A 27,654-nucleotide genomic window follows, 5' to 3' on the forward strand; every position below is an offset into this window, starting at 1 on the left:
CAATAAGAAAGCAGCAGGGAAATAATGGTCCAGTGAACACTGCACCGTACCAACATCCAGCAGATGGGAGGGTTAAACCTACTGCAGTTGTCTGGCAAGAATAGAGGTCAGTGGATAGGTCGTTATCACAGGGCCAGGATTTCCCATTTTTACAAAAGTGGGAAATTCAGCTTTATATTTATCTTCCAAATGACTTTAGAGATGCCTCAGTATTCAGCAAAAGAACTGCTGTACGGGGTCAGACCAACAGACCCTCTAGCCCAGTACCCTGTCTTCTGACAACGGCCAATGGCAGGCCCTTCAAAGGGAATAAACAGAACAGCCAATCTTCACACACACACCTCCTTCCTCAGAAACACTGCTGGGTTTCACTGCATAGAGAAAACCCTTTTTCTCCCCAGACTTGGTGAAAGCTGCAGTTTGCTCCCTGGACACATTAATATTGGTTGGTGGGAGTGTCAGTTTTCTGGCAGCTCTGTCTCTATTTCCCAAAGCGTCCCAAGTGGACTGAAAATCCACTGCCGTGCTTTGCTTCTGATGAGGATAACCCTTCAAACTCCGAGCCCAAACAGGAATCGATAGCGCTTGGTGACCTCTTGCACCGGCGCTTCTGTCTGGTACGACTCACGTGCCTCAAGCTAAGCTCCCTCTTCTTAACCTGCTGAGACCAAGGCTGAACAATCATACTTGAGCCGGCCTTGAAGTGATGCAGGCAAGCAGATGAAATAAAAGCAGTGACTGCCTTTTCAGTCTGGCTCCTTCGAGCTGGGGGCTTGGTCTGCTTGGGCAGTTTTGGTAGGCAAAGCAGAAGCTGTTGGGTTTGCATTGCTAGCAGAGAGACTAAGAAAGTGACACTTCCTGGGCAAACGTCAGCTCTCACTTATACCAGAGTAAACCCAGAGTAACTCCACCGATTCCTTCAAGCTCAGGTGTTGGAAGCTGTGAATGAAATTAGGGGCTGTGCTTTCAGGGGGCACAGCACACACAGGTAAAAAGGTGGCTTGTGCCCTCCAGATCTGGGGTATGTGTCCTCCAGTGTAATTTAGAGCAGCCTTAGTAGCTGCTCTAAATGCCAGTAGCTTCCTGATCTGCCCAGAATCCTGGTAGTAGGGTGCACTATTGGGACTCCCCTCCTGCCCCAGGCATGTCCCCTCTGGCCCACCCCTCCATGCCAAGGCTTGTGGGGAGACCTATGTAATACCACCTAGTGCAGCCCTATATTAATACCCAGACTGGGGCAGGTCTCCCCGGCCAGGGCTTTTCAAGTCCCTGTATGCCACTACATTTATGCATGAGTGTTGTAGTAGACAGGGGAATCCCTGTGTGTGTATTCTACTGTTGAAGCACCAGGGGTCTAGCCAGGCTCCAAGAGCGTGAGGCAGTGGCTGTTGTTAGTAGGATTTGTTATAGACTAGCACCCGGCTATGGGATTTTAATTGTGAACCTCACACACACCCTGTGAGGCACTTCAAGCGGTTACGGCACTAGCCTAGGACTGGAGACCTGGGTCCAGTTCTCTGCTCTTCCACCAGCTTCCTGTGTGACCTTGGGCAAGTCACAAGGGGAACCGTGCCTCAGTTCTCATTAGGGAGAACAGCACTGCCCTGCCTCATAGGGTTGGCATGAGGATAATGCATTATAGACCATGAGGTGCTCTGATACTACGGGGAGGTGGGGGCGGGGGGTCATCAGATAAGTACCTGAGATGAATGGGTGGGTCTAATCAGAAGGGTAATAGGTGATGAACATCGCCTGTAGGTGTACAGGGCTATACAACCCTTGTGTTCTCTAGTGGTTCATTCCCAACCATGCAAAGGAACCTGCTGCTTCCTAAGAGAGATCTTTAGCTCACAACCTAGACACCTGGAATTTTGGAGCAGATGGGACAAGGTTCTAGACATGATTCCCTAGGTGGGTGGGTGCAATTTATTTGGCAAATATCTTGCCTGAAGCACCTGGATTCATCACAGCACTCTCCCCTCAGAGTCTGCTCTGAACCAATCCCTTGGCATGGTACCAGTGAGACTTGTGTCATTGCAGGGCCCCCTTTTCTGTAAAAACCAGGTCCTTGTGAAAGTGGTCTTGCTAATCTTAGTGCCCTGGCTACATTCCAACAGGGCAAATATCATCACACTTACTAAAATTCCTTCCTTCCTCCCTCATATGGCAATTTCAAATAAATCTAGCACTTTCTGTCCTAAATTTTTCTATCCAGGTTTCCTCCCAGAAGTGACTGCATTTCACTGGTGGATGAACGGCCTACCAATTCACTCTTTCAATAGGAGGATAAACCTTAAAGTACAAAACCGAACCAAACATGCATATATGATCTCTTTGGTCTGAGGACCAAGAAAGGAGCGTGACCTTCAGAGTAGAACAAGAAACCAATACAAGCAAGAAAGCTGAGAGCTAATATCTGCCTGGCTTTTTAACTTGTGACTGTTAAAGGGTCTGATAGCAACGGCTATTCATAGTCACCAAAATACCCTCTCATTCCTAGGCAAAATAACATGAGGTAAGAAAGAAATATCAGCTCAGACCAAGCTTCCACTGTTATCTCTTCACAGTGTTCTACATTTACTCACAATAGACATTTATTTTATAGAGTGGGAAGTAATATACAGTTCAGTGGTCCCTAAATCTGTGTGTCTCTCTTTCATTTTTACTCATTCATCTCTTCTGCCAGTAATAAGATTACCAACCAACCAATGCTAGGGTAGAATAGTAGCCTTATCTCTGTTCAGTGTTATTTTATGTAGCCACATTTAAATATTATATAGTATTTTCCTAATCTTAAATGTAAACTATAAAGTTAATTCCGAGCTTCATTATTGTCACAAATTCTCTTAAAATTTTTCTTGTAGTGAAGCATATTTACTTAACTATAAAACGGTCAGAAGCTCATTTTAATATACTAGGGATTTCCCCTATTCCTAAAATTTATGCAAGCAACCTTTTATCAGCTTAGTAAATAATACAGCTTGAAGGTTTTTTCAGGTTTCAGATTTTTCAGCTGTTACCTTTGTTGCATTAGGGGTCTAGATTTCCCCTTAAGCCTAACTTACAAGATCTTTCCAAATGCTAACAGTTTTCATTTGCAGCTTTTAGGTGGTAGGATCTGCAAAGATTTTAGAAACCTTTTGTGTGTGGAATAAAACACTCAAGTGCCATCAAAGGAATTGAGTTGTTCAACTTTCTGAATGCCAAGCTGTCATAAATACCCTAGAGTTCAGAGCGGGGAAGGAACCTTGACACAAGCGCTAAGATGGAGGAATTTTGACCTGTTAACCATGGTGCTATCAGTCTGTTCCCCACAGACTCCCCCATGCCTCCCCCCACTTTTTATTAAGTTTAGCTTTTTAGATGCTGGGCCAGCTACGGAAAACAATTGACATCAAGTCCATCAGAGCATTTTGACACAGGGCAGATGATTTCCTTTGTCATGTGTCTCAAAAACAAGCTATGCATAAATGTTTTTATATATCTGCTCTCAACCCATTTTGACTAAACACCATCAGAAGTTGACTTCCACCATCTAAGTATTTTGACATGTGCTGACACGTTCCCCCTTTTCTCCTCTGGTACATGAGTCAAAATATTTAAATAAGGGCAGCACAGTATGCTTTACATTTAAATTCTTGTGACCATCGCCTTTTGGGGAGCTGCTACTTGGGAAAGCTCTTCAGCATCACGGTAATCTGCATTCACCTGGCCCAGCACAGGAAATTCAGCCCCAAGTGTCCCACAAATTCCAAGAACTCCTTCTCGAGGGAACACACTAAAGAGGTTATCGCACACTGAATTAACAGGATTCTTCTTCCCATTGGGCTCATTCATGGGCTGTTCACATGCCCATGCTGGGCAGTAAAGGAAGGAACTCCCCTGAGTAGGCTACCCACACTGGCCCTCTGTGCCTGGGGGGAGCAGATGAGCTGCTACTCTCCTTCCCATGCAGATGGGCAAGGAACGAGCCAAGCTGATGCCAAGGGGGACGTGAGCTGTGCTGGGTAGAGGGGTAGTAGAGTTTCTTTCTACCACCACCAAAGGAGCAGCTGGGGTGGTCTGCTCCTGGGAGAGCACAACTATTCACTGCCTCTTACTCAGGGCATATGGGATGTAAGGGCTGTATAAACCCTTTGGTGTCTGATATATTCAGCACAGTGGCCCTTCCTTCACCACTAGATACTTTGTTAGCTGTGGTTTCCACAGTTAAAAAAAAATAAATCAAAGACTCGATTTTATTTGTTTGTCAAAGCTGTATATTAACCTTCATGCCTGAAAATGCTCAGCTGTTTAAGCCGTCTGCTCAGAGATGTGCTGACCTGATGCCAATAGTTCAGGTCATGCCAATGAGATTCCCATTAATGGTGCTACAGAAACTCTTCCACCGAAAGTTCAAGTGCGTGAATCCATTTGTCAGGAGGGAACATTCTGTCACTGATGGGTGGAGTAGCCATGAGCCCAGCTGCACTGATTTTTGCAGAGGCACGAAGCTCCAGACAACTTTCTTTAATGTCTTGGCTTGGATGAAATCTGGAACCCATCAGAGGAAGCTCTCCACACCCAACGGCATCCACCTCACCGCGTTATTGGCAGAACCTATAATCTTTGATTCCAACAGGAGGAGGTATTTATCTCAGCCACATTAACACCAATGAGCTCGCTATGGGGAGGGTAAACTCCGAGTGAAGGAAGCTCAGAGCTGCTCCAGACTATTCAACCTGCTGGCAAGACCAGGCAAACAACCCTCTCAAAGCAGAGCTTCCATTAGCGATTTGATTGTCGCTGGGCTTTTCTACTGGCACTTTACTTTGAGGGAGGAGCGAGTGGAGTTGCAAATGACCAGAAGACTTTGATTTAGGCCCCAAACTGAAGCAGCCACCAGGAGGGCAAAGGGAAGTAGGAAAAGGGGCATAAGAACATGGGGGGGGGGCAGGGGGAGCCTTTATTACCAGAGGGAAGAAGCCATGAAGAGGAAGCCACAGGACGAGCACACAGCATGGGGGAGGCCGAGGAGGAATCGCTGCAGCAGAGAGGAGCAGCAGTTTTTCAAACAAGCTGAGGAGTTGGAGGGTTTCCCTGAGTAACCCACTGGTCAGCCCCCTCTGTGCGCAGTACACAAAGGACACAGGTCTGGAGCATCTCGCTCTGGAGGTTGCTGTCTCAGCCCCTGCTGCTGGACACAGCGTATCTGCATTTTGCACATGTGAGGTTATTTTTTCCTCTCTAATTCTTCTCGCATTTCAAAGCGGCAAATAATCTAAAATTCACCAGAATGTAAATATGCACCTCCCGCAACCCCCAAGCCCCTGCACCCACATACAAACTCTTCCCCTGCTTATTGGGAGCACTGTCCTTGGCCTATGTCTTCGCGATGGCAACTAGGCTGCCTCCCCACCGCCCAGAAAACAGCAACAGTGAATTGGGCATAGATCTGGCAGGAAGAGCTCCTTTTGTGAGGCTTCAGGTGGTGAGATATATAAGAACAGCCATACCGAGTCAGGCCTGTGGTCCATGTAGCCCATATTCTGGCTTGCCACAGTGGCTGGCGCCAGGTGCCCCAGAGAGAATGAACAGAACAGGGAATTTCAAGTGATCCATCCCCTGTCGCCCATTCCCAGCTTCTGGCAGTCAGAGGCTAGGGACACCCAGAACGTGAGTCTCTGACCATCTTGGCTAATAGCCATTGATGGCCCTATCCACCAAGAACTTACCTAATTCTATTTTGAACCCACTTATACTTTTGGCCTTCACCACATCCCCTGGAAACAAGTGCAACAGGTTGACTGTGCGTTGTGTGAAGTAGCACTCACATTTGTTTGCTGCCTATTCATTTCATTGGGTGCCCCCTAGTTCTTGTGTCCCATGGTAAATGACACTTCCTTTTTCACTTTCTCTGCATCATTTGTGATTTTATAGACCTGCCTCATATCCTCCTCCCCCTCCCACCATATTGAGCAGATGTTTTCAGAGAACTATTCATGACGCCAATCTAATTTTCTTGAATGGTAACAGCTAATTTAGACCCCATCTTTTTGTATGCATATTGGAAAACACAATCCCGATTATACATTACTTTGCACTTATCAACATTGAATTTCATCTGCCATTTTGTTGTTCAGTCACCCAGTTTTGTGAGATGCCTCTGAAACTCTTTGCAGTCTGCTTTGGGCTTAACTCTCTTGAGTAATTTTGTAGTCTACAAACGTTGCAACCTCACTGTTTACCTCTTTTTCCAGATAATTTATGACTATCCTTAGATATACAACCATAGGCCCTGATTCTGAAAAGACTTACACATGTTATACCACTCACCCCTTAGAGCACCCTCTCATAGCAAAACCCAGCATTGCCATGCTCTGCCTCAGTTTCCCCACCACAATTTTCAGCCTACTTTTGCCAGAGCAATGACTTAGCCCTTCAGCTAAGTCATTAACAAGTGTTCACCCCTTCCAGGGAAGCCCAGTGCAAATCAAACAACACATAAAGTCTTTCCCCTACTCTCAACTGGGCCCAGCCCCTCCTTCTCAAGGGGTCTGTTTTCTCTTCTCTAATTCAAGCACTCTTTGCCCCCCCTCTCTGGGATCTGCTTTCACCCTTCCCAGGCTCCTTGCCATCTCTCCCATCAACCCCTCCTAGGCTCAGTCCCCCCCCTGCACTTCCCCAAACAGCCACTCCCAGGTCTTCCTACCTAGAGTCTGCCACAGGCCTCTTTCTGCTCCTTTCTCCACTCAGTTCTGCTGGACTTCCCTCCTTTGTCCCTGAGTTCTAGTCCAGCCATGAGCCGCTAACTCCTTGTGGACTCAGCCTTTACCCATTTCACCAGTTTCTTTGGGCTTTAGTGCCCCACTCATTCAGGTTTGCTCAAACTCACCTGTTTTCTCCCCCCACCAGTATTCAATTGCTGGGCTTTCCTCCTCTTAAGTCCCACACCCTGCACAGGTGTAAGAGGTAGGGCTAATTGAACAGGGCTGACTGGCCACAGGCCACCCTGTTTCAAAAAACACGCTTAACTTTTTTGCAGGATCAGGGCCTGAGGCAGAATAAGGGGCCAGGAAGAGCTCCCATTAGGAGAGATGTTCAAAAACACATTTTTCCTAAAATTAAAAGAGAGAGAAAAAAGTCCCCTAGCCATTCTCTGCCTTTTAGAGGTGGGGCCAATGTCAAAAATTGACATTTTGATTTTTTTTTTTTTTAATTTGGGGAGAGGGTCAAAATTTGAAAAAATTGACTGCCCTATGACTGGAAATGAAAAACAGAGAAGGGAGTGTGTGGAAAAGGTGGACATTTCATGCAAATTTTGTCAGAGTTTTTTTTTTTTGGGGGGGGGGGGAGTTGGCAGGGGTCAAAATTCAAATTTTTGTTGAAAAATCAAAACTGAGACAATTCTGACCAGCTCTACTTAGATTTGTTGATCCAGCTACATGTTTTGTATACATGTGTTTCTTGAAAGCATGAACCCAGACTTAGCTGATTAAAATGCATAATGAAACAATTATCTACTCTCTATACAGCTTCTTCCATCCATGACTCCCCATATGCTCCTCTACCTGGGAGAGGCAAAATGTTGTGCTCACTCCACCGGTCTGAGAGGGTTCCCAGACCGACATGATCATTTCTGACTGGAGGGCTCAGCAGATTGGCATGGGACAGCGTCTTTCATCTCTGAGTCATTTGTTCAAAGTCACCATGAGTTGATAGTGACTGAAAACTGTTCCCCTCCAACTGGTTGCTGCATGGTCTCTGTGAAATGTGTTTGGTGGTCTCAGTTTGAAAGGACTACTGGTGTCTTTCTGGCATTTTCATCAGCGATTGAATAGGCACTGACACTGAGCTAAAGGGCTAGTGTTGAAGCTATTAGGGTGGTTATGTAGGACTCCGGCTTTGTCCTTGGCCATGTTGAGGCAGTATGGCCTAGTGGATAGAGCACACTGGATTGCAACTGGGACTCAAGACCTGGTTCTGCCACTGACCTGCTGGGGGAGGTTGAGCCAGCCACTTCATCCGTCTGTGCCTCAGTTTTCCCATCTGTAAAGTGGGTATAAGGATGCTGACCTTCTTTGTAAAGCACTGTGAGACCTACTGATGAAAAGTGCTATCAAAGAGCCAGGTATTTATTACTATTATTGAGAGTAAATAGAGCACTTTAATCCTCAGCTCTCTCCATTTATGAGCAATACATTCTAATCTCCCCACACACTCACCCACACCACAACAATTTGACCACTCCTACTCCTGACCTCTGCAAGGTATTAAATATGAGATCAGTAGGATTCAAAGAGAGAGATCAGTGGCACGTAATTTGGCAAGTAAGGTCTTGTTACAGTGCTTATTATGCACCATAAACAAGGACTCTGCTCAGACATGACATAGAGAGGCTAAGTAAGGTGACAAAATAAAGAGAGTCTCACAAATATATGGCTGTATGCATGCCCACTAGCTCCTAGGGAGAAACAGACTGGCTGGCCATTCAGCAATTCTACACTCAACCAAAGGCCCCAGTTTAAAGGGATACATTAAAAGTCCTGGGCAATCTTGGTGAAGGGTGTGATTTTTCCAGGTGCTGAATTCATTGAGACACTTAACCCGGGCTGACTGTGTGAAAGGCACACCCAGCTCCCATCCAAAGTCCGGCTCTACTTTCACTTGCATCTCCCAGGAGCTTTTCTGCCTCCGGTCCTGCTACTGCCAGATGTTCACCGCTGCTGTAACTCACTGCAACCTGGAGCACACCCCGGCGAGGCAGAAGGGTCTCAGGCACTTACACCCCCATCTATCCCAGTCTGTCGTGTCTGCAGACCCTGCCCCTCCAGGACTAGGACACCCACGTGTGGGAGGTCATGCTGGTCCCAACGCAGATTGCTATAGGCATCTGGAATCTGGCTACCCCAGACTACTACAGGTCCACAACTAACCAGTTTGTTGTTGGCAAGTCCTCAGTGCTGGAATTGTGGTGGTGGAGGTTTGTGAGGTGATCAGGACTGTGATTTACACAAAGGTTGTGGCATAGGTGCCGACTCTGTTGGTGCCCCGGGGCTCAAGAACCCACTGAAAAAAATTGGGGGTGCTCAGCACCCACAGGCCCGGAATAATCTTTTTTTGGGCCCTGGCACCCAGACCTTGCCCCCCCTCCTGCTCCACCCACACTCCACCCCAAGGTCCCGCCCCGCTCAGCCTCTTCCCCCTGAGCCCCGCCCACCACTCTGACCACAGGCCCTGCCCCTGCTCGGCCTCTTCCCCCCCCCCGCAGCCTCACCCATGCTCCGCCCTGAGGCCCCACCCCTGCTCAGCCTCTTCCCCCCCCCGCAGCCTCACCCCTGCTCCGCCCTGAGGCCCCACCCCTGCTCAGCCTCTTCCCCCTGAGCCCCGCCCACCACTCTGACCACAGGCCCTGCCCCTGCTCGGCCTCTTCCCCCCCCCCCCCCCCGCAGCCTCACCCATGCGCCGCCCTGAGGTCCCACCCCTGCTCGGCCTCTTCCCCCCCCCGCAGCCTCACCCATGCTCCGCCCTGAGGCCCCACCCCTGCTCAGCCTCTTCCCCCCCCCCACAGCCTCACCCATGCTCCGCCCTGAGGCCCCACCCCTGCTCAGCCTCTTCCCCCCCCCCACAGCCTCACCCATGCTCCGCCCTGAGGTCCCACCCCTGCTCGGCCTCTTCCCCCCCCCGCAGCCTCACCCATGCTCCGCCCTGAGGCCCCACCCCTGCTCAGCCTCTTCCCCCCCCCACAGCCTCACCCATGCTCCGCCCTGAGGCCCCACCCCTGCTCGGCCTCTTCCCCCGAGGCCCCACCTACTGTTTACACAGTGGGGAGGGGGTGGAGAGGAGCAACCACTGGCAAAAACAAAAGTCAGCACTTCTGGGTTGTGGGCATAAACAATGGCCCTGAAACAATTTCTGGTTTGGAGAGAATGGGCTTCCCAAACTGAGCAGGGGCTATCGGTAGACCTCATGTGCCCGTGGTAGGCTCACCACAAGGAGCACGAGTACAGAAGCTACAGAGGAGACTACCTCAGCATTATGCAGGCTCTCGTCAGCCAGGTTCGCGGACACGAGCACTGTCAAGATGCATGTTGCCGGGGTGTTCCAGAGCTCAGGACTTTACCTTCATGGAGAATGTGGGACATTAGTCCCATCAAATCACGTTATTATAAAGGGAGTCACCATCCCCACTGGCATTCAAAGGGACCCTGCGTGCCCCTTTTTGCTACAGCTAATGAATCTATGCCCTGATCTCCGAAGGCCTGGCGAAAGGAGGTTTGACTACACAAGCAGTCGTTCCCGAAGGGTGGTTGAATGTGCATTTGGCAGATTGGAATCCCTGTGGCGATGCTCACAGAGCCATTCGCTGCCAGTATCAGCATCGCCACCCATTGTTTTTGCCTGCTGGGGTCTGCCCAATGAGTGCCAGGACACAGGTGAGCCACTGTTCTAGGAATGGACTCAAGACACTGCTGGACTTCGAAGCCAGTACACACAGCCAGCAAGAGCAGCTGTCGTTAGCAGAGCAGGATCCATGCACTCAGTGGAAATCAGGGATGCTTTGTGCTCTGACATAATGGGTTTGCATGGTCCAATGGGTGAGGGGGGAAACGAAATAGAAACTGTGTGTACAGTATGTGTACAGTGATATGAACAAACAGGGAATGAAATAGTATTTGTATTATGCATTTTGTGTACTCAGACCCTGTACCTCACCACACAGTTTATAGAATCATAGGACTGGAAGGGATGTCGAGAGGTCGCCTACCCCTGTCCCCTGCACTCGATGCAGTGTGGTGGTATATGTGAAATGTTGCATGCAGTTTATAAAAACTGGCCCTGTACTCAAACTCACAGCTTAGTTGTGTGCTTGATGTTTTAAAAGTAATGGGCTTTTGATGCAATTTAAACTTGTCACGTACTTCAAAGCAGAGCTTAAGGATTGCTGCACTGACGTTCCTCCACAGTAAATGTAATAAACTGTGATAATGACACCTTAGTAAATATGGGACGCTTTACTTGTGAGCAGTCATGTAACAGAAACTCACGCTGTTAAAAACCTGACAGGCAAGCCAGCTGCCAGCAAACAAAACCAGTGCAAAGCCCAGTGATGTGAGGAACTGCTGCGTACAATGGGACAAAACACGCAGCTGCTCAATAACTGTCACTATTTCGGCGTGTCCACTGTCTCTCTGTTCTGCTTGGCCCTTCTAGTGTGTTTCATGCCCATTGGCCACTGGTGGACTGGAGAGGGACACAGCTGGGGATCCAACTGTTGGTCACTCCTTGTGACATAGGCCACCCAACCTCAGTATTGTCCAAAGGGTGCCTGGGCTACAGGACGTGGTAGCATGGAGGGGACTCAGGCTGTGGGGCTGGAGTGGGATGTACAGCTTGAGCTGGAGCTTGCAGACTCATTGCCACGAGTATGAGCGTCCTCTCAGACAGTTCTTTCTGCTGCATTCTAGCTTCCTGCCTGAGTCTACATTCCTGCTGCAAAAACTCCTCTGCCCATCTCTCTTCATGCGGTCTAGCTTCTCTCTCTCCCCAGTTTTTCAACTGCTGGGTGGCCTTCTGCAGGATCTCACTCATCATTTCATCTTGGACTTGCTTCCTTCTTGCCCACTGCACCACAGTCCGCCCCCAAGGCTCCCGGCTGCTTCTGTGTGCCCTGCGGAGGTACAAGGGCCTGCCAAGGCAAAAGAAAGGGTCTCTCATTGTCTGAGCATGAGGGGGAAAAGGTTAGAGTGCATCTGTTGCACCGGGAGGGGCTGTTGCAGTTCAACATCAAAAGACAATGCTTATCCTGGGGTTTTATTTTTTTCTTCACACTAAAAACATTTCTCGTCAGCACAACTTCAGACATCCTGGTGAGCTGCACTTTACAAATTCAACTTGAATTACAAATCCACCATTTTCCCTTGGGGTTGTGTGGAGTGGATACCTCTGGTTTTTACTGTCTTTTTAGGCAGGGCAGCTACTGGAAAACATTATAGCTCTGGAGGTTACTGACGGGCAGCATGAACTTCTGTTTCAAGCCGTGGGAGCCAGCCATCTATGCTAAAGAGCTATTAAGGTGTTTGCTGTCTGACCAGCACAGTGCCGAATGGAGGGGGGTCACGACCTACAGAAGCAGATCCAATAAGTATTCCCTCCCCCAAAATGTAATTGATCACCTGGAGTTCTTATTCTGAGTTAAGTACCCAAGCCTAACCAGCCAGGTGTGGGTTAAAATCTATGGGTAAAACACAAGATGCTGCATTAGGTTGGAGACATATTACAGCCTTCTTGAACCACCCGGCATTCATTGGCACCCATGGACTACACACCACGTCCTCAGGACAGTTTGGGTTTATAACACAGGAAACATGCAATCCAGAGAGACCCCCGCCCCTGGGACAGTCAGGATTCGTTCCTAAGGTCCATTCATTCATTCCCACCCCGCACACTCCCCATACTGTGGAATACCCAGACAAGCGGCTAGGAACGGTCCAGCATGGCCAGCTCAGACAATGTGGTGTACTAGCAGGGAAGGCAATGGAAGGCTCTTCATTGTACTGCCTCTACCCATCTTTGTAATAATCTGAGTAGCTAGTAAAAATGTCATGAAAACTGCTTGTGTAACTTTTGTTTGAAGTTTCTGGTGTCCATTTAGCATTCCACAGGGGAGAGACCGGGAGGCAGGGCACGGGTGTGAGTTCTGTCATTAACAGAAACATGCCACAACCCCTGGGTTCTAATAATAATTTCATTGAGTCACCTTTCCATTCGTATGTGAACAGCAGGTAATATGAAGGCAGAAACATACCCAGCTCTGGCTCCAGCTCTACTGCTGTGAGCTGCTCCCCAAGGCTGTCCTCAACCAAACAGCTCCTCCAAGTAAAGTCCAGGACCTTCTGTAGTTCCTCTGGTACCATAGAGTCTTCAGGGACCAGTGCTGAGAACCAGGGTCACTTCTCCCATTTCGCTGGTTACTATCCTGGGGTGCTTCCTGCCTGGGTGTAAGGGTAGCGTCCCTGCTTAGCAGGCTGTCATGCACCACTGTGGGTCCAATACTTGCTGAATTGCCCAGAACTCCATCAAATTGCTCATAGAAGAGGCAGGTAAAAGGAAAGTTCCCAGAGGGGCTTTTACTATCCCTGACCTTGCAGGAGTAGGGTTTAAACTGCTTGACTTGCTCTCTGCACTGCTGAGTGGTTCGGTGGATCCCCAACACCACAAGCTTCCTCAGGATTTCTTTGTCCACATGCTCATTCTTGGACTCTTACTGGAGTCCAACATCTTGCTCACCTCACAGCAGAGTTCCGCCATGTTCCTCTGGCCAGGTAGCAGCAAGGTCATAGATAACACAGGAGACTGTTAAATGTGTTTCCAGGTAAGTGGTCAGTGTGGGAAGGAGGTAAACTCTGATAAGCTGCATTTTAACTGTATTTGAACCAAGTGAGATTACTTCAGTTTCCTGGGAATCAAGTGGATAGTGTAGGGGTAGAAGGACAAAGAAACACAGGCCCAGGGGATTGGGGGATAGCGTTGGCAGAATCGCCAGACATGAGTCCATGGGGACTCAGGCTCACACTCAGCCTCCTGTGTAGGTACTAGGTCCAGAGTTCTGAGGGCTTGCTGACCGGAGTCAAAGATTTGTGTGTGGATGGCACGAGAGGTTGGGCTCAAACTTGAGTCCGAGCCCCAGTTTACAATGCAGTACAGCTATGGCCTAAGAGCCTCTGCAGAATTCCATTGTATACACTTACAGGGTCTGTCTCTCTCTCTCACACACACACACCCCTTCTCATCAAGAGGGCCTGGATTAATAGCTATGTTGTGGGGGTTTCCTGCTGCTGAGGCTTAATGATTCTTACTACAGGTATAGTATGAAATACTAACAAAGCAGTGAAACTAAACTTCCAGAAGTACTTATATTGCTTTGTTCATCTACCTGCTAATTTGCCAAGGTCAGCCATTTTCAATCAGTCTTGTAGGGGCCTGATCCAAAGTTCATTGAAGTCAGTGGATGTCCTTCCATGAGCTTGGGGTTGTGTGGGGTTCAATGGGCTTTGGATCAGGTCCCTAGTTACTAATGTGTATTGACCATGTTCTAATTTTCAGCAGGCTAGAAGCCTACTCTCAGATACTGAACACCAACAAACTATCAGGATCTAGAAGTGTATCCCAGATCAAAACCATACCAGTGCGAAACACCCAATGCCCCCTACCCCACCCTGCACTCACATACAGAGACAAATATTCCAGCAAAAAAACAATTTTAAAAGTTCCACTCATCCAGTCAGGGAACAGAAACATCCCATGTGGACTATGTGTCCAATCAAAAGTCTTGAATTTTGAATATCAAACTGTCATGGACAAGCAACAGCCCAAGAATTAGAATGATTCCTTTCTCCCCTCCTTTGTCTGTCTTGTCTATTTGGATTGTAAAGAGCAAGGACTCTTACTATGTGCACTTGCTGCACCTAATACAGTAGAGGCCAGATCTTGGTTGATCACTACCATAACACAAAGGGGAAAAAAAATTCATGGAAGTTGGTCGGCACGCAACTTAGAGTAACAAACAGATTCAAGAACATCCCTGTCTGTGAACACTCCATGAACTCAAAGAGACAGGCAGACTTTGTCCTGTTATCTATTAAGAAGTATTTGCCCTGCCTTAGTTATCATGAGACATCCACTGAGTATAATGTAACTGGAGAGCACCTTGACTCCATGAAAGAACAAGCAGATGATTTTAATGAAATGTCTAACATAACTTTCCTTGGTGGCTCATGCTACCATTGTGCCTCCCATTTGAAAGCCCCTTCCATCCCCGCATGGAGTGCAATACTGCAGATCAGAAGCAGTCTGGTCTAAGAGTTCAAAACTCAGGAGTCACAGCCCCCGAGAATCATGAGACTGGCTTAAAAATCATGCGATTTTAGAAAATAATAAATTTTAGGTGCCTTCCAAATAATAAGTTTTGGAGCCTTTAGGGCTCACAATTTCAAGCTTTTCTATGAATGTACCCATGAGAGCTAGAAACTTACTTTTATTTTGATGAGAGCTGAGTTTCCCACATATTCACATGACTCTGGGACCTGGGACATCACAAGAAGAATCACCAGACATCACAAGATTTGCAGTGAAACAGAGTTGGCAACCAGATGGGTGAAAAAAATAAAAACTGCATTTGAACTGTTGCCTTTTCCTCTCCACGGCCATGAACGGATGTCACTTTTTATTAGTGCCACAAAATATGTTCTGCCGCAAGCCAAAGTCAGATGGTGATACGGAGTGGAAAGAGCTTTGGGGCGTTTCTTTCCCTCCTTATAGCCATATGGACAAAAAGGAAGAAACTGTCAGTTTGGATATTGGTACAAAGCCTTCCATGCAATTCTGATTACAGGGCAGGATGAGTGACTGCTTGAGACGAGCAAAAAACTCTGCAGCAGTAAATCAAAACATAGAAATTGTTTCACACAAGCAAGAAAATGATGCTAAGACACGAGGAGGAGGAAGAGGAAGGACAGAAGAGGGGTTGATCAGGTCTATTGCTCCTTTGTGCTTGCCATTCTGCTTTCCCATCTCCCCCTTCTCTTCTGCTTTCTTGATGGAACCAGATGGGTAACACTTTACATGAGATTTTCCCTGTTTTTCCCCCATTGAACCTGCTTCCCACTCAGACCCTGCAACATTATAGGAACATTTTTCCCTTCCTTCATGACCAATAGCTAATCGGCAGCTGGAGTTGCATGGTGTTTTAGGGCAATGATGGCTCCTGGGAAGCCATCCAGGATGGAATGGGTTCTGCTCAGATTGCTGGGGAAGCCAGTTAGTGCTACGAGCCAACGAAATATGCAATTTGGAAAAGCGACCAGGGGTTAGAAGTACTGAACAGTTCACACAGCAGATTAATCTCCCTTCCCAAGAATGTTCACCAGCTGATTGGAATGCATTACGAACCAAAGCAGTTTCATAATGAAGCAATAAGACCCAGTGAAGTTGATGTTATCACAGGATAATTGGCCATGTCAGGCAGCCAGATGCCCCAAGGTAAAAACAAAAGCTGTTTAACTTACTGAGAAGGTCAGTCAGTAGATAATGTCTATTTCCTATTAATTTATTGCCTTGCTGTATTCGCGATTTCACTGAAGGAGCTTTTAGCAGTTCCATTCTTGATGGTATGTGTGAGTATTTCAGTCACACTCAGATGAGAGATAGGTCACCATGTCTTATTAAAGGCTTTTTTTCTTTTAGAGCAGCGGTTCTCAAACTTCATTGTACCACGACCTCCCTCTGACAACGAAAATTACTACAAGACCCCAGGAGGGGGAACTGAAGCCCGAGTCCCTCTGCCCCAGGCAGGGGAGCCAAAGTCGAAGCCCAAGAGCTTCAGCCCTAGGTGAGGAGCCTGTAACCTGAGCCCCACCACCCAGGGCTGAAGCCCTCAGGCTTCAACCTTGGGTGGTGGGGCTTGGGCTTCAGCTTTGGCCCCGGGCAGTGGGTCTCAAGCTTCGGCCCCAGACCCCAGCAAGTCTAAACGCCAGCCCTGGTGACTCCATTAAAATGGGGTCACAACCTACTTTGGGGTCCCAATCAATAGTTTGAGAACCACTGTTTTAGAGCAACAAATCGCCTTGCTGAAGTCACTGCCAGCCAGCAAGCAATGCATCTTCGAGCAGGAAATCTGGAGACAGCATATTTGCCTACAGATATGATGCTCTAAGAATATTCGGCTGAACGTCTTATCCAGTCTTTGACCTGTGATAGCAACTAAAGACCTATAGTCCATGCCTAGCACAGTCCCCAGTGCTGTGTAATCTGGGCTCCGCCTCATTTACATTGGAGTAGCCATGGCTTCCCATTCCTCATAGCCCTTAGGCATTTCAGGGGTGCTCTGGAGTCTTCCTCCCAGTATCCTTCGTGATGCTCATCCTAGAGGAGTTTATCTATTGTATCCGCTTCCCCTGATTCTGCTTAATGGGAGCAAAAGAGTCAGTTTCAATTGTAATCAGCAACAGGTGCTTGCTTCATTCAGACCCAGAAGAGTCTTCCAAGGCAAGTGCAGCTGCGCAGGAGGACAGCAAAGCTAGGTACTTAACAGATTTTAATTCCCTGGGCCTCATGCTCTACAGAGAAAGGGTCTAAGTCATCCACCCTCCCACACGGACTAGGCCATACCTTTACTGGGCATGGGTGTCTCTGTTAGAACACTGCCTAGCCTGCTGCCAATTAAGGAGGCTCATTGGAGCCTCTGGTCATTCCTGCTTTCACCAGCAAAGAAGGTTTACATTGGGAGTGGATGGGTCATTACACAAAGTAAAACTATTTCCCCATGTTTATTCCCCACCCCCACACCCGGTTCCTCACATGTTCTTGTCAACTGCTGGAAATGGCCCAGCTTGATTATCAGTACAAAAGGTTCCCCCCCACCACCCCCCGCTCTCCTGCTGGTAATAGCTCACCTCACCTGATCACTCTCCTTACAGTGTGTATGGTAACACCCATTGTTTCATGTTCTCTGTGTATATAAAATCCCTCCACTGTATTTTCCACTGCATGCATCCGATGAAGTGAGCTGTAGCTCACGAAAGCTTATGCTCAAATAAATTGGTTAGTCTCTAAGGTGCCACAAGTCCTCCTGTTCTTTTTTCGGATACAGACTAACACGGCTGCTCCTCTGAAACCTACATTTGGATGTGTTTCTCTTTTGTACAGAAGAGGTCTGGTCTGTGGCTAGGACTAGTTTCCAGCAACTCCCAATTTCCACTGCAGAGGAAAGCCAGTCACACAAACACCCTGCATCCATTTCCCCAAGTGAGGGTAACAATCTCTTCTTTAGAAGGGAGCTGTAAGGATCAGTCAGTTAACAGCTGCCTCGGAACATAGAAATTGACAAGGCTTTTGAGAGACAGCCACCTGCTAAAATTCCTTTTTCTGAAAGAACAAAATAGCTCTTCCCTTTATGCTGAATTCTCCCTTTGCAAATGCTCTGGACTTTTTATTAGTGCCAGCTACGAAGTTCCCCAATCAGAAATGAGTGATCACCTCGCAACTTAAGAGACTTAGAGACTAAACCAAGCTTTAAACAATTTGTAATTACTAAGGACAGGGGAAAAAAAACAAACAAACCTTTTAAAAATCTAAGCTGGATGAAATCTTCAGCTGAACCCAGTATTATCAAATACGTACACGTGTCTTGCACCAAGAGAAATCCAGGGACAGATGGTCGCTACGGAGCAAGAGCTGCTAATACGAGTCAGGAGCAATACACGAAGGGCTAGACACTGCACTGCGTCTTCTGGGAGAGGCAGGACAGGAGGCCCACGCCAGGTGGAGCAAGGGGCAAGGTGCTTTTACGTCACCTTTGTGCTGCCCACATTTGGGGCAGCTGCACAGCTGAAATGGCCCTAGCGTTAGTCAGAACCGCCTCAAGGGCTGCTTTGCCTTACGGGAGCCTCCCCATGGCTGCCTATGGACTGCAGCCCTGAACTCCCCTCCTGCCCCTGATTTACCCCCAGCATACTCCCTATGCTTGGGCCTGGGGGGCACCATAGGGCTGCTTATGGTCAGCCCTGTTCTGCCCCTGTGCTGGGGAATTCTCCTCAGATCTTGTGACCTCTTTATAGCCCCATACACTGCTGAAGCAGCATTTGGGATCTAGGTGGGGACCAGAAGGTAGCCACAAAGAACCAAAACCTGAGAAGTGCTGGGTGTCTACTGAATGCCTGCACCACAACCCAGGGTTCTTGGTCCGCTCAGCTGAGCGGCCTCGTTCTGGTGGGACCGGTGGAAGAGGTGTGTGGAGAGGGGGCCCTTAACAAATGAGGATAGGGAGGCAACACAAGCCTGGGGGTCAGCTTGGAAGAAGGCCCTAGATGGGAATGGGAGAGGAAGCCATCTCCTACTGACTCAGTGTGTGCCTGTGGGTAAGTCACTTGGCCTTTCGGTAACTCAGTTTCCCTTTTGCACAATGGAAATAATCCCCCCCCCAGACACATGCTGGCACTGTGAGCAGTGATGTCTGCAAGGTGCTGTAAGAAAGTACCACGTGAATGCAAATTATTAGAACCCTGGGAAGCGCAGCAGAAGTTAGAAGAACCTCACTCAGGGCTACTGTAATTTACACCAAGGCCAGGGAGGGTCCTTCATGGCCCCAGAATAGCAGGGCATGTAAAGATGGCTTTCCACCTTCTTTGCCTCACTTCCCTGTCTGATGTGCAGAAACAGAATAAGTGAGAATTGGACAAAGGAGGGAACAAATGACCCAACTAAGAGCTGTTCCTCCAATAAAAGGAAAGAAAGCCTAAGACCACTGAAAATTTAAGAAGGTCTGTTCTGAATGAGGGACTCCCACAGATGACACAGACATGGGGTGGAAAATGTTGATGGTAAAATAAGTGGCGTCACTAGAAATCTGCAATAATTGGCACTAATGGCCATAGGCTGAAAGGGGAAAAAGTGGGAGGGGAGGAAAGGGTTCAATATTTAAAAGTTATTGGCCTCACAAATTCTTACTCCTCCCTAGCCAAAGTGAAACCTTTCAAAGCCAACGCATGTGGGGTTAACACTCCAGAAAGCCATCTTTACATCTTTTGGAAGCAGGGCAAGCCCTGAGGAAAGGGATGTGAAGAGTCCACTTCATTGTCATTCCCCAGCAGGTGAGTCTGCCCCGCCCCAGTTTAGAATGGTCAGGAGTGGAACAGCTGTGGAGTGGGGCACATGGGATCAACCACGAAGTGAGAAAGTTCACTACCCTCCCGCTGAGCCTCTTGCAAAGAGCGTCAGGAGGGGCTCCTGTGAGAGAGACCTGGCGGTGGAAGGAAAGACTTCTGCCTGCTATCAATACCCAACACGAGTATATTCTTCAGCGTGTGCTAAGGGCAATGAGCAAAGTGAGATGAGGGCAGTCAGCACCTCACTGGAGGCATTCTCCACCATACACAACAGGGCCCGAAGTGGGTCAGAGTCACCGTCGCCCTCTGCAACATGTAATGTCAGACCCCTCCCATGGGACTGTGTTGTCCTCCCCCATTTGGATTACAGTGCATGTTAATCCTAACACTACCATGCTAACCAATGGAGATGCTCCTTTAGCTTAAGTGGTAGAGGGCTATAGTTTTAGAACTAAAGCTCTTGGGGCATGAGACCCCGGCATACAGTTATGTTGGCAACAGTGTTGTCCGTTTGCAACCAGGGATTCATTACAAGGGCAAAGAAAGAAACAAAAGCATGTAAAAATAGGGATTTTCTTTGCAATTGCTACAGCCATCAACACATTAACCCATGAGGAAGACTGGCCAGACCAACATATAGTGTGCCAAAGAGAAAATGCACAGATGAAGGATCTCTTCCTTATTCATTTCACTCAGGTGTGTTTCATTCTAGCCCACTGATTGTCTAAATCACTTGCACGCATCTGTCCAGTGCACTTTGGAATATCCTTAAAAGTTTCACCTCTTCATTGAATGTGCTGCTGATCCCCTACACACACACACACGAACAAAGGCACGGGTAAATTCTTTTTACTTCCTGTTCTTAGGCAGAATGGCTGCCAGCAACATTTCCCATCTTTGCCCAGGATAACAGAAAGTGTTAATTCATCATTGGTCACTCCCTCACATTTGTCCCTGGAAAGGAGAAGGGGATGGGAAAGTAAAGCTTGTGTCGGCACGAGATACTGGACACACATTGCAAACCAGCAGGCCACCCTTGCGAGAAGAGCAGCCCCCAGTAACGTAACAAAGGTCAGTGAGAAGGTGGAGTTGGTGCCATGCATACCCCCATTGTGTACATCAGACCTTCACTCGGGCTACTTTAACGCACCTGATGGTTTGGGTTTTTCTTTCACGAACTGCAGCTCTTTGAAAAAATATTCCAAATAGATTATTCCAACTGATCCAGCAAAGGCTAGTCATCCTATTTACCAGAGTCTTGGTCTTTTTGAGACCCAAATGCTTGCTCTAATACCCAATAAAGTTAATTGGACTCCTATTGACATTGGATCCGGCCCCTGAAGCGGTACTGGATGTTCTTGCTGATTTCTAACTCTATTGCTCACTGTCTATCCCTGACATCTCTTTGGCTTGTTCAGCTTCTAGAAAACAGCATCAGTTGCTTGCCTATTTACTAGCAGAGCTGTGTGGCAGAAACCTCTTGCACAATATTTTTATTAATTCTGTACAACTTGTATAACACTGGAGAGCAAGCAGACTGTGAATACTGTTCATATACAGCGAGCTCCCTGGTTAGAACTCACTACTCCAGCCCCAAAAATACATGCTATAGCATTCAAACACCAGGTCACGAAAATGGTGAAAACAAAATCTCAATTTGGTCCATCTATATTTTGGCTGTGCTCTCATTTAGCTGAGAAATTTCAGTCAAAATATATTTAGAATTTTATCATATTAGAATATGCTGCATCAGGTGAACAAATGGGCAATTTATAAATCAGTGCATGAATGGATAGTGTGAGAAGGTAGTTATTCCATAGCCCCTGCCTCTACTTCTGCTGGCTGAAGAAAGAGGGGGATTGAAAGCTTGTAAAAGGGGGGAAATAAAACATGTTATTTCTTTATCCTTCCCAATTTAAGGAGGATTAAAACTAGACGGGATCAGCTAGTTCTTGAAACAAATTCAAAGGAAAATTGAATAGTGTGAGTGGTATATTTCCTAATACATAGGGCTGCAAACTACAGTCCTTACTCATGGAAGAGTTCTGTGGTCCAGTGGATGGGGCACTGGACTGGAAATCAGAAGACCTCTGTTTTATTCCCAGCTCAAACAGTACTACATTAACATGTGCTAGGGAATTTTTAATGGATGCCAGCAGGATCCACATGGGCCAGTTAGTGCCTGACACACTAGTACACCCTTGAATTTACACCCGTTGCGCAGCTAATGCGCTGTGTAGACAAACCCAAAGACAAGGTCTGTCTCTCGTTGGAGGTATTCTGCAGTACAGTCGGACCTGTGACTGCAGCATGCATAGACAGTGATCAAAACTAGCTTTGCTCAAACTAGCTCAAATAACAATAGCAGTGAAGTCATGGCAGCATGGGCTGCACAAGCCCACCCAGGACCCTGGGGATGTATTCAAGCAGCTAGTCTGCACTGCCATGCCACCCGTGTTGCTGCATCTTCACTGCTATTGTTATAGATCAAAGCTAGATCAGGTATGTCTACACATGCTGCAGTCGTACCTCTGAAAGCAGTGGAGACACACTTTCCTGGGGTCCACCCTTCTGTCAGTTCCTCCCTCCGTGGTCTCTGTTCCTCTGGGTGCTCCTTCATGACTCAGCCCTCCAGCCAGGTCACTATAGTCCTCACCTCCAGGGTATCAAAGTCCTTCCATACAAAAATGGCAGTCATTCCTTTGCTGTCCTGACAGTGCCACTCCTCTTGTGGCTGGAAGGGGAAACCAGGCCCAACCTCTACTCCGGGTTCCATACCAGGGATCCATTCTCTAGCAAAAGTGGCCTACACGTTCCCAGAGCACATTCGTCCCCTGGACTCCTTCCTATTTCTCAGCTCTACCTTCTGGCTCCCCTCTGCTCTAGGTTTACCAGCCCAAACTTCCTCCTCCCAGGGAGGAGCCACAGGCTAATTTGCACTGTAGCCCCCAAACACACCTCCCTTCCCCCAGGGAGTGACTGCCGACTACTTCCCCAACAGCTCCTTCCTGCTGCCAACTTCCTATCTTTATACCAGTTCCCCTCCCACCACCCCCTTCCTTCTCAGCTGGACTCCATCTCCAATAAGCCTTTCTGGCTCTGGCTCTCCATCAGGTGCATCATCAAGTTAATTGGTCTCCTTCTCAGCCTCGTTAACCCTTTCAAGGCTGGTATGGGGTAAATGCCCCATCACACGTACCCTGTGTGTTCATGAAGTGCCAAGCATAATAGGGCTCCCGTTGTATTGGGGGCCTCTAGATCCAATTTTAATACAAATAAATAATAATAGTTAACTTCCTCTGAGTTTTGCATGAGTTGATTCAACTGGATTTCAGTTCCCCATTACTAATCATGAAATGATACAAATTAAAATATTAGTGTTTATCTTAGTGCAGCAAAGTGAGGTCAAAGAGATCACATGGCAGAAATAGGAGAATTCCCCATCTCACGCCGATAAGATAAATATCACTGCAAGATAAATGGTTACTTTTCAGTTTGTACCACTGTGGAATGAAATAAATATTTTATATTCGAAACTGGAAATTTGAAAAGATGTTTTTGTTCAGCATTTACCAACATGGAGTTCCTAAAGATGCCAAGGTTTGCTTTCTTTTATAAAAACAATTAAATGAAAATTTAAGAGATAAAATAATATATAATGTAGCATCAAAACTGAGATGGGAAATATCATGTACAATATTCCAGGACATGAAAGCATCTCCCAGTTGTATGTCTATGAAATGAAATAGCTGCAGGTTTTCCTTGAGCAATCAGATACTATTACTTTACTTTGTCATATTTTTTTAGATATAACAAAGAAAGATAAATATTGGAAAAAAATGAAATTTAGAATCTTGCTGTTCTGAATGAATGTTTCACTGTATGAAGGAACAGTTGGATACAGTCTCCTTTTAGTCTTGTATAATCTGGAGAGTCTCATTGGATGAATGGTTGGATCCAAACTTCTCCTAGTCTCTTAGGAACTGAAAGTGGTGCCATGTATAACTAGAAAAGTAAAGTTTTCCTAGATGTGCCATAAGTCCTCACATCTGATCTATGATTTCTCACATGTGATCTATGAATGGTCAGACCTGAACTACTGTTAAACTATTAGCATTTAGAGATCAAGCCATACTCAGATGAAAGAAGAAAAGGAGGACTTGTGGCACCTTAGAGACTAACCAATTTATTTGAGCATAAGCTTTCATGATGAAGTGAGCTGTAGCTCACGAAAGCTGATGCTCAAATAAATTGGTTAGTCGCTAAGGTGCCACAAGTACTCCTTTTCTTTTTGCGAATACAGACTAACACGGCTGCTACTCTGAAACCTGTCAGATGAAAGAGTAATTTTCCCCATATTTGCAATAAGGTCTCAGATTTCTGAGCCATAATAATTTGATCGTTCTTAATGTAATATCTATTCTGCATAGAGTTTCCTCCGCTAGCACCAATAAACCCAATGCCTGCAGACCCTGCCTAGTACTTACTGGTGAAATAGTGTATGCTACCAATGAAACTGTCAACTGAAAGAAACTGTAGGAATGCTCTTAAACTGAGTTTGAACAATCCAGATAGCCAGTTCCAGCAAGAAAACCAATGAGCCACCTCCAAGGATCATCTTGAATCAGGAGTAGGAAGAAGGCAGCGTAAGCCTTAGCGTAGAAAGCTTTATACTAGAAAGACTGCAAGAACTCTTCCCTTTTCCTTCCATATGGAATATTTAAATCCATCCTGGTACCTTTACACTTAAACAATCCACAAATCCCTGCAGACAAGGACGCACAGAATATAGGAGGCTCTCATTTGACATGGAAGGTGGAGCTTCTAATTGTATTAGGGATTTATGCACTGAGTTAGTACAATACCATATGGCACTCTATAATACAGTATGGTGTTTTCCTAACAGGCTGCATAAGCTGCTAATAGAATACGAGGTCATAACTGGTTTCCTTATTAATGCTTTATATTCTATATTCTGCCTCAGCATCTGTTCCATTTCACAATTAATCCTTTGGACTGAATATTTTGTAAGTTACATTGCTAACTTCTTATCCACTCTAAGGTCTCATATTCTGCGGGATTCACCTCAGAGCAATGCTGCCACACATCTTTTAAAAACACTATTTAATTTGGAGTTTAAATCTTTCAGGCAAGCAGCTGTGTCAAGGCATGCCATGGTTACTTTCAATCCAACTCCTCGCCACACATGGCAGTAATGCATTTGCTCTCATGCAGACTTGTGATCAAGGCAGAGGAGTATGTTGTCTCTGTGCTCAGTGTGACGCTGGAGGTACTTTCAGGTGCAGATGCAGAACCAACCGTCTTTTACCCATGGCTGCCAGGAAAGCATTCCCTTATCCTGGGTAAAGCCACCCAAGTTAAACAGCAGGTGTTGTGTTTCTTTGCGCAGCAGATTATTGTTTTGTAATAAATAAAATGTTTGTGTCCTGGGGAAAGGTACAATTTCAAACTCCAAGGTGCCTATATTTGCGAGTCCAACAACTCTCTTTCCCTTCCAAGTTGACATGAAAGGGGAAGCAGGCTTATGTAGAAACAAGTCACAGGTCAGCTGATTCATGTGTAGCTGGCTCTGCTACACCTTCTCCTCTCACCTCCAAATCTGAGGCACTCCATCTACGCCCTGCAGACTCCCACTATGCTCCTACACCTCTCTCCTTCAGAGCTACAGCCTACACTCTGTTAGCTGTTGAGCCCCGCCCAAGAGATATAGGGCACACTCAGCTCCCGCTGACTTCAATGGGAGGCGAAGACACATGGGCCCAGATCCTCAAGGGTATTTAGGCTTTTATCTTCTATTGAAATCAGTGGACATTAGGAGCCTAAATACCTTTGAGGAACTGGTCCTTGGTTCCTCATAGAATTGGGCCCCTAGAGACCAGGGTCAAATTCTCTGCTGGCATATGAAACACAATGGAGTTATGCCAGCTGAGAATTTGGCCTCCATCTATGTTCTTTCACTTCCCCCATTAGCTGCCTGTTGTCTGTAGGCCCAGCAGGACTTTGTGTACACGCAGGAGCTGCACGTCTGTGGGGATTATCAGTGATTCACATTGACTCTGTGGTGGAAGCATGGAGGTATGTCCTGTTGTGACTGTTTCCAAAGTGCCTGTTAAAAATGGATGCAGCTTCACTGCCATGCCCAATCTGCTGCCTGTTATATGAAAATGGCAATCAATAAACAAAGCTTTTCTCTGCTTTCTTTTTATTAGATTTCTGACGCAATGCAGGAGAGCCTGGCAAACAATGACAGCAAATGAGCAGCATACAAATGCAAACACCACAGGACAGCCCTTGACTCCTTGCAAAGCAAAAACAAACCTGATCAGCAGCCACCAGACATGGAAGCAAAGGAAAAAATAACTCTGCTTTGGAATCTGTATGTCTAATGGCTCCCCTTGAACCCGCCTTTGCCCACCACCAGGCGTATGAAGTGTCCTGCAGCAGGAACAGCCAGAGCATGGGCTCAGCTGCACATCGCTGGGAAGCAGGGCTTCACTGGGTGAGTGACCGTTAGCTGTCTGATTTATTTTTTAGTTTGGTTTGATCATTCAATTATTTCACAGGAGAACAGTGCAGCACTGTTGTCAAGTCAATCATTTTCATTCCTCCCTGTCCACTCTTAGCTTCTATGAGGTGTCAGTTTCAGGGCCAGATGTAGAATCTTGGGCCTTTTCCAGATTTTTTGTTTGTTTCATTTTGTTTTAAGTGAGGCAAAAATATGGCCCTCTCTGCACTGAAGATGTGCTAAGGGCATAAAACCAAAGAGCAACAATTTTGCCACAACTGGGTTACAAGTTCCTAGCTGTCCCCTGCCTTAACTTAACTACATATATATTCCCTTTATGAAGTCCCTGCACAAAATAAAAATAAAAAATAAATTGATGCATGAAAACACAATGATAGATTGCTGACCAATGCACGGATTTATGGAACCACGGCTGTGCTGAGCTTCTGGCAGGGCCACACCATATTAAGCAGAGAGGCAGCCAAAACACTGAGCAACTTTAGAAGAGTCTATATGTACAGAAGGTATCCAGGACAGCTCTTTATTTTCCTGGGACAGATAAATTGAGTCCTCTGCAGTTTACTGTAGAGAGTCTATAAGGAGATCCCTTATAAGCCAAGATCCCATCACTCTGAATGGACATATTTTCAAAGGGCATCAGCTCGCTTAGGCCTACCCCCAAATACGTGTGCAATTGTGCTACTACATTTGCACATTCAATTAAAGTGACTTTGGGTCAGGCTTTCAGTGAGTTGTTTATTGCAAACCTATTTTGGCGCATGCACTAATCACTAAGCATCCCCGGTTGGAAATTGGTCATTGGTACTGTGTGATGGATCATCTAAGTTACATGGTATGGTTTCTGCTCCCTGAGGAAGTGCTTTCAAGATGGCCACCCCATACATACGCTACACTTGCGTCAACACATATTTGTTTGCAAACGTGGACCTCATAAAGATGAGTATGTGCGACACATCTTCATGAGGTCAACGTTTGCAAACAAATATGCGTTGACGCAAGTGTTCTTGGAAAGGAAATAAAAGGATTTGTGGAGTCCAAAGGCATTTCTATTCAAATAAATCCTTGTGAATAATTTTCTCATAATAATAATATTATATTTATATATTATTTATAATATTATATTTATAATATATATATTATAATAATATAATAATTCCCCCAAATCTAATGCTGAAAAAACATCATCAGCGAGAGCTCTGCAGGATCCACGGCAGCCTTTATGAAACTTTCCAGCATTTTGTGTTTGCATCTTCGAGAAAGAGACGCCTCTTTGGGAGATTTGTATATGAATTTGGCCATCGCTGCCTGGCCGCTAGAAATCCCAAAACAAGATTGTACAATTGTTCCGGGGTTTGTTATTTAGCTCTAATATCCAACGAGCCATTGGGCAGCACTATTACCCACCAGAAACCCAGCAGAAAAAAATATTTATCTGTCACTTCAAAACTTGACTCTCAGAGACAC

General features: G+C 46.6%; 1 protein-coding gene across 1 annotated transcript in view; it reads left to right on the forward strand.

The window, feature by feature from the left end:
• LOC311526564 (uncharacterized protein) overlaps nucleotides 1–27,224 on the forward strand; it is a 133,511-nt gene extending 106,287 nt beyond the window's left edge. Inside the window, exon 2 of the transcript XR_014713051.1 lies at nucleotides 25,874–27,224. The gene's annotated coding sequence lies outside the window, so the exon portion shown is untranslated. The remainder of the gene's footprint in view (nucleotides 1–25,873) is intronic.
• The last annotated feature ends 430 nt before the right edge of the window (nucleotides 27,225–27,654 follow it).

Source organism: Lepidochelys olivacea (genome assembly GCF_965140295.1).
Source record: "Lepidochelys olivacea isolate rLepOli2 genome assembly, chromosome: 9".
Taxonomy (NCBI): Eukaryota; Metazoa; Chordata; order Testudines; family Cheloniidae; genus Lepidochelys; species Lepidochelys olivacea.